This window comes from Colias eurytheme, chromosome 8 (assembly GCF_061535395.1).
Source record: "Colias eurytheme isolate Ceu_HAF_F1 chromosome 8, ilColEury1 Martin Lab GWU primary, whole genome shotgun sequence".
In the NCBI taxonomy this organism is placed as follows: domain Eukaryota; kingdom Metazoa; phylum Arthropoda; class Insecta; order Lepidoptera; family Pieridae; genus Colias; species Colias eurytheme.
The window spans coordinates 11993264-12001759 of record NC_142987.1 but is presented as its reverse complement, the minus strand read 5'-3'; the positions used below and the strand labels follow the sequence as shown (position 1 = coordinate 12001759).

The 8496-nt window shown below is 33.8% G+C and overlaps 1 long non-coding RNA gene across 1 annotated transcript; it reads left to right on the top strand.

Moving 5' to 3' along the window:
• The first annotated feature begins 339 nt into the window (after nt 1–339).
• Nucleotides 340–1676, top strand: LOC149906825 (uncharacterized). Its single transcript, XR_016457039.1, has 2 exons — nt 340–599; nt 1057–1676. It is a non-coding gene; the product is annotated as an uncharacterized LOC149906825 (long non-coding RNA).
• Nucleotides 1677–8496: the final 6820 nt, after the last annotated feature.

Below are 8496 nucleotides of genomic sequence, written 5' to 3'. Positions count from 1 at the left end.
CTCAGTTACGTTTTAGTCCTTTTAGTGAAAGTTTTCCAATTTGTAGAGCAACCCCGCACAAGGGTATGATTTGAATTACGGAAAGCGAAGTATCAATTATTGGTATTTACTTTGAGATGTTTTAATATTATATACTTTCTAACATTTCTGTAAATACCCATTAAGATTTCCGATTACAGACAGTTACTTATTTATTAATAGAAAATTACACGATAGCACATAATAAATTTTATTAGTATTTTTAGTTTCGATAGCGATTATTTCATCTCGTGAAAGCAAAAAATTAAAGCAATCTTATAACACTACGATTTAAAGCGAAATTGAATCTATCTAGGGTAACGGCACCAGTGGTCAGCCAGGCACCAGTGATCAGCCTATTGCGTTGTTTATTGGCCATAAATATCGCTGTAATCAAAATAACCAAATCACGCGCACTTAAATAGAAGCTCTGTTTCGTTATTGGTTCATGCATCACGCGATAGGAGCAGTAGGGGGTCAGGGGAGAGAAGTAAACACGTTCGTACAGGTGCTGTCCGCCGACAAGAGCAGAAGTGTCATGTCTGCAATATTTTTTGTTTCATGTGGTGCTCTTTTGAAAGGTGAGTAATAACATATTTTAGTATGAAATGTGATTGTGTTTTATAGATAATAACTTTATAGATTACTTAGAGCATTTAATTTTATGAAATTTGATAAAAAATATTGTTTTTTTACTTAAAAATTTGAGGGGCTGACCATTGGATACTGATTTTTTATGAAAGATCCAATGGACAGCCCCTGGGGCTGATTACTGGGATTATTCCTAATTGTTAGAAAACCCAGTGGTCAGCCGCATTTTAAAATATTTTTTTCAAGCGGCTGACCACTGGGTCTCAATCTGTGGTCTCAATGATCCAGTATTCAGCCACGATGTTATTGAAATAATATTTTAAGTATAAATGCTAATTTTTGTGTTTAAATCTATAAGTAATACTTCATGTTAGTTAAGTTTTACCTGAAATAATGGTATTATGTGTATTCATATCCAAAAGTTATTATTGTTCCCTTTTTTTCTAGCTAAAAATGCCGCCAAGACAACAGTATCCTCCAGAGAAATCCTCCGAAAGAGATCCTCCTGTGGTTGATTATAATTATATACATATATTGTGGATTATAGATACATCAATAATATTATAAACTAATATCGCTGATTTCTTTAAAAAGAATTATTGCTGTTTTTATGATAAATAATAAGAAGTTCCTAGAAAATAAGAAGACACAAAGAGATTGTAATAGTATGTTTAAAATAATATTTGTATTATGTGCGATATACATTTTTTTGTGCTAAGTGAATCGTTGCTATAAAAATGTGATTAATATAGTTGATTTTGATATAACATTGTTTATTTTGATCTCATAATTAGTTATACTTGCTAAAGGCTGAACACTGGGTTCAACAAGGCTGTTTATTGGTTTTTAGAGGCTGTTCACTGGGACACTGGGCCATTTTTTGTTTAAAATTAATTATATATTTTACTAAGAGAATTATTGTTTTTGATAAATGCTGATTCGAAACTACAATAAACAATAAATCCATACATGTTGTACGTTTTTTTATTCGACGATTGTTGTAGAAATGGCAATTGTCAAAACTTCAAAAAGCTGTTATGAGGCTGACCACTGGTGCCGTTACCCTATTTGTTTTTATCTTAACGACGTGTTTATTAATGTTTAGTTGATATATTATATGAATATGCAAAGCTTTTTGCCTCATTTCACATCCAACAACAGCCACCATATACGCATAAATTACTGATTAACTCCATTGTCTCAGGGTGCCCACCCCTCGAGGGTCTGTCTCGAGCACGGGCAGCAGCACCACGTCGCGGATCGCGCGGCTGCTGACGCAGGTGCGCGCCGCAGTCGACGACGCGCCCGGGGACGCCACGCCGCGACGCCTCAGCTGGGAACGGTCGGTCAAACTCAAACTCAAACATTTATTTATTCAATTACACTTCTAGAAGCAATTTGGAATCAAAACATAATTTTACTATTAACCATCGGAAATCAATTTCTACGGAGAAGAACCGGCAAGAAACTTCATAGTTGGATTTCGCGAGGTTATGCCACAGTAAATAGGGTACGAACAGACGGAGGACTAATCTTAACTTTTTCGAACGTTTTGTAGAGCCGTGTTGTAGATATCCTGTTTGGTGTGGTTAAGGCAAATCTGGTGGAATTTAACAATAAAATCTCTATAGAAATTTAAATAACAAGTACAAGAGGCGGACTTGTCGATTGCCAAGACTCAAACAAAACTTTTTTATTCATTTAAACTTTTACATGTTAACTGTTTATGGATGATAATTTACAAAAAAGAAAAAGGTATATAAACGGAAAGTACAAGGTATGAATGAAAGGCATTAGGAATGAGGTTTACAAAATAAAAGAAATACTTATAGACTCGTGCAAATCTGAAGAAAACGTGTGTATAAATTACTTATGAATTACTAGCAGAGATGGCGCGTGGGAGGCGATGAAACGCGGATTTTCCCACAAATAACAACATATTTCCGTTGATATACTTCTATTGCTCGTAATATTATACATATTATTATTTATATGTATAGACCTTGCTACATAAATAATTGAATAGCAATTCAACATTTAGTCAATTTTGGAATATCAACGCACTATTTCTGAATACTGGTCACTAGTTAATTCTACCAAATAAACACTCATCAATTTTATTATATTAATAAAGATGCGTAGGAATTAGAATTATAATTTTATTTTAAAACTTTACATCAAAATTAATGTTAGGCTAAGTATGGTATACTTTTTCTCTGCTGGCTTAGCCGTTTGATGTGATTTCCCCGGGGAGGAAAACTTAGAGATTGAGATGAAAATGTTCTGTGCTTAAACAAGATGAGTCTGTATAATAACGCGTATAAAAATAGAAAAATGTATTAATTTTAATCATCATTTTGAACTTTATTTCCTTTCAATAGCACCTATTATTATAAATCTATGTGAGTGCCCAAAATCAGTCAAACATTCAATATCAAGCACCGAGTTCTAATTATATCTATGTTTCTTTTTTTGTTATGTTTCTAGACATCTATCAGTGAACGCTCAACGTGGCTGCGGCTAGACAGACCTACGGGCGATTGGCGACAATAGTTTCAGATAAAATATTAAAAAATGGATAATTCGCGTGTTAACAAAATAAAACTATTATTGTTTAAAAACCTATTCCATTCTGAAAAGGCGTAATATTGAATATTCTAATTTCTCTTTCAAAATATTATAAACATAAACAACTTATTTAAATAATAGGCAGTAATAAAAATATAAGCGCTAAACATAAATATTTAATGTTATCAAAAGGCAAATATCATATTCTGGGTTACGACTTAAATAAACAACTTATTTAAGGTAAGGTTCAATATTATAGGTAAGTACTAAGTACTTAAAAACTAAAACGTATTTTAATATAGCATATAACAATTAATACATACACAAATATCTATATGTATGTAGTCGCTAAGTAACTGTTATATTCGTGTCATAATTTGTTATTTACATTCTATTACGAGCTAGTTAGTCCTGTGAATCTAGGAACTAAAGTGCAGGTTTAATTAAAACGTGTCTCAATTTAAAGCGACCTTCGTGCGCCGTGACGTCACTGGAGGGGTCACCGGTCACCGCTGCACTGAATTTATTATGTTTCACCGCAAACGAACGATGTCAATTACTTTCTCGAAACAAATGTGCAGTTAAAAATTAATACGCGTATATTAAAAACGAACCCAACAAATAAGTATTGCGCAAACAAATTTCACGCTGTCAAAAGCGTGCGGTGCCAGAAGCAATCTATTAAATGAGATTTAAAAAGTACTTCACGTTTGAATGGTTTTCATAAGAGAGGGAGTTCAGTGTGTTGTGCATGACACAGCGAGCACCTCTGAGGTAGTCTGATGGAGAGGGGGTGCGATCAAAGGAGGGACGTCGGAGGGCAGGTGTCTGAGAGCGACGGGAGGCGCAGGTTGAATGGATGCCGGAAACATCATTGTCTAGAATTTACCTATTGGAATATGTGTTGACGTACTGACATTGAATTGCACTATTTTCTGAACTAACATGTTAGCAATACTTCGCAGTTTGTATAAACTATATCTTATTCGAACAATAACATCATATAATATATAAACCCGTTGACACCGTCGCAAATAACCGTTTCCCGACAAATAACATAACAATATATCCCGATAATGGTCAGTGTCGCGCAAGAGAGCCGTAGCAATGAAACGTAATGTATTAGCTACGGTTGCGGTGCTACGACACCGCTACGAGCACCTAATGCCCTGTACACGCTCTATCGGCTATTCAGACAGAGCGGTCTACGACGTGGTCCAATTTGAAATGGTCTATAAAAGTTTAACAATACTCCTATTTGAGAAATAGTTCACTAAATGTATTGACCTGTTTGAGAATTTGTAACTGTTGTTATAGAAAAGAATATTGTAATACTGTGAGAAAAGCTCTAGATCTTGTACTCAACAATAGAATAATGTATTAGAATGACTTTGTCAATGTCAGACTGCAAAAAAAATATTATTTATTTTTTATAAATTTTCAAAACAACAACTATTTTTTAGATTAATCTATTGGAAAATTCCATAAAGTTATTATTCGACATTTATCCCATATTTTCTCAAAATATTACAAATAGATATTTAATATTTATCAAGGAATGGCAAGGGAGGAATGGAAAACAAACAAAGTTGTTTATAGAAGATCTAGTTTAACATATTTACAAGAACATAAACTCGCAAACTAAAAGTTTAAAGTTGGTTTTTATATTGACTAGTTCGGTGGAACAACTTTCAACTTTGGAAAATTTGTTCCTGCTACTGAACTAGAACAGTCAATTTTATGTAAACTATTGTAAAATACATTTTGTGATATTATTATTTCATTTCATAGAGTTTTCGTAGGATGTACATTGGACAATGTAGATAGGTTATTAAATTTCTTTATTACATGGCCTTTTCGTACCATGAACTTTGAACTTTAAATAATTGGGATATCAATAGAGATTCAGAAATACAAAAATACAAAGCAACGAGATCGTCTCTACAAAAACCTGTCAACCAAATTGTACTTACGAGTGACGTGGAAAGGTTTTAGGGCAAAAAAAATTGAATAAATCAAAAATCTATTGAATAAATTCAAGATGGTAATCGGATAACGCGAAGTGACGCCATCTTTATTATAATGTGAGCCGTTGTGACGCGCCAGCAGCCTGCTGTGGTTATGATAGTTGTTTCTTTAACAGCCTTTTATAAAAGTAATCTTTTTTTTAAGTTTATTTTGATTAAAATGCCTACATAATGGCTGAGAAACTAATTAAAATAGGATTAGACCGACAACACTTTAATTTTCTAAAGTAATGATTAGTTTTTTAATGTACCTAGAAAATTACACTAATTATGTTCCTTAAATTTTATCGAGAATTTCTAAAAAAGATATATTAATTAATAATATCTATAACATAGTGTAACAATAACTCGTAGGAATATATTATCAATGTGGGCGATAGCGTTGAATTTATTAACAAGCAGTAATTCAGTCTTCTAAAAATTTACAATTTTTTTCCTTCCTTTTTCTTCACTAACGATACGAAAATTGTCCAATAACAGTGAAACGTATGTGAGTGCTGCGGTCACTCAGCTGAGTCATTTCAATCGACAGCTATCACGCATTTTGTCACAGTCACCAACTTTGTGGATATTATCCAGAAATCTCTTTTGTGTGACTAACAGCTATTGTGTACTACATAATATGAAATAGGTAGTTTTATTTCTGTAACCTGCTTGCTTCATTTCTACGCAGTTTTGTCTGCTCATTGTTCCCCACAAGGAAAATAATTTAGGGAAATTCTTTCGCGTCGCTTTTAATTTTAACGGCTAAAACTGCGGGCGGTAATCATTTTAATCCCAATGCTTTCGGATGGGCTGAAATTCCTTGAAAGTTTGAAAGGAATTTTAAATAAGGAAAAGGATTTAAGGGTTACATTCATACAATATTTCATTTCTATATATACAGTGCAAGAATATTTCTTCACGTTTTCCAAAAGGTTGTGTCGAATGTGAGATTTTTTTATCTTCTCGATAAAAACAAAATTACAACTACCTAATAGTACATCCTTTTGTTTATGATATCGGTAAATAATATAAAAATGCTGTATAACTTCCTTATATATGTTCCTTACGCTCCAGTATATGGTTAGTATACTTTTGCGTTCCCGCCAGTAGTTTTCTCCCGAATCTGCTTAATAATAAAATAATTTGTAACATTCTTATAATTTCCACAAGGCATATCGGTTACCAAATAAATCACTTTAAAAGGCAATCACAGCCAAAATAAATAGGGCTTGAAGAATAATGATGAAATGGGAAATAAATCAGTCGGTGCCAGTGACGCCGCTATCTTGACGTTTAATTACTGACTGCGCGAGCCCTTCGACAGATATTGTGTTTCATTAAATGGGATTGTGCTCTTTCTGCCTTTTTAACATCACAAAGAACTGCAATTAAAAGCATTCTCTGTTTTGTTGTCCATCCTTGAATTTATAAAAATGAATAGTTTAAAGTGTTATAAAAATGTGTGTGAAGAGCATAAATCGAAACTTTTTATACCTAAGTATCAGTAATTAGATAATTAAAAAAGTTTTTTTTTTCGAGTTCAATCCCCAAAAGACACAGGTTTGCGCGTTCACCGCTAAAAAGACCCCATTTGTCGTAGAACCTCGGTTTAAGAGTACTCCCCTTAGTATATCGCCGAAAATCGGAATCCTCGGAGTTGAAATCTCGAGTGACGTTCAATTCCGCAGTCATTTGGAAGCGAAGGCTAAATTAGCCTCGAAAAAGCTTGGTGTGCTCAGTAGATCGAGACAGTACTTCAAGCCGGCCCACCGACTTCAGCTGTACAAGGCTCAGGTGCGACCGCATATGGAGTACTGTTCTCATCTCTGGGCCGGAGCTCCACAGTACCAACTCCTTCCTCTTGACCGCATCCAACGTCGAGCAGCTCGAATTCCTTTTTTTAACAAAAACATTCATGTTATATTTTTATTATTATACAAAGACCCGCTCTTTTGTAACACATTTTTTTCTTATGTAATTTCAAATGGCTAATCAAGATGTTTTATTCAATGACATTGATAACACTGAGATTTACTCCAGTTTTAAAACGGATGTTCCCGAACATTGTGTAAAACTGCTAGGCAGTTTACAATCTCAATTTATTATCCTAACTCAGAATATCAGAAGTATTCAAAAAAACTTTGATAATCTTACTATATTTTTAACGAGACTTAAATTTTTACCAGATATTTTCGTGTTGACTGAATGTAGGCTTAATGAAACTGTTCCTGTAGTACATCTAAACGGTTATAAGTGTCGTTATTCCTATAACCATTTAAATCAAAATGATGGTCTTGCAATCCTCTATAAAGAAGAACTCAAAGTAATGATCGAAGAACCACCGTTTGAAGAATCAAATTGTCTGCTGATTCGAGTAAACCTTGATATTACTATATGCGCTATTTATAGGTCTCCCTCTTATCGCAATATTACAAAATTTTGTCACTCTTTAAATAATATACTGCAAAGGTGCACTACGCCTACAGGTATAATAATAGGAGATATGAATATCGATATCGGCACCCACACTCAAGACAATCGTGCCAGTGATTATCTTGATGTATCTGAACATCATGGATTTTATCCTGGCCATCAGCTGCCTACCCATGACCGTACATGTCTTGATCACGCTCTCATTAAGACAAACCATTTGACAAGAGTGATCGTCTGCGAATCTGGTCTGACTGATCACGACACAGTCTTAGTTGGTATTAGTAAAAAAATTCCCAACGAGCCAGCGCATACCAAAGGGCCCAAATACAAAATAAAAATTGACTATAACAGTGTAACAAGTGATGTAAAAACTATAGATTGGACCAGACTCTTTAATTGCAATGACCCCTCAAAAGCCTTGGAAGAATTTACAGGAAAAGTAAGTAATATCATTCAAAACCACTCCCTTAAAGTACCTATTAAAAATTCTAAAAGCATTAAAAAACACTGGATATCCTTTAACCTCTTAAAATGCATTCGCAAAAGAGATAGACTGCACATAGAAGCAAGGAAAAAAGAAAACAGAGACAATCCTATTATTCAAAAACGCTATAAAGACTACCGAAACTATTGCAATAATACTATACAAAACTTAAAGAACGCATATGAGAAGGGACTTTTAGAAAAATCTGAAGGTAGCAGTAAAAAGACTTGGGATGCAATTAAATATATCTGTAAGTTAAACAATAAAACATCGTCTAATTTTGACATTTTCAGCGCTGACCAAAATCCTACTCGGGCCCTGAACAAAGTTAATGATTATTTCGTAAATATTGGTGAACAACTAGCTAAAGAAACGATGAAGCAAATCAAT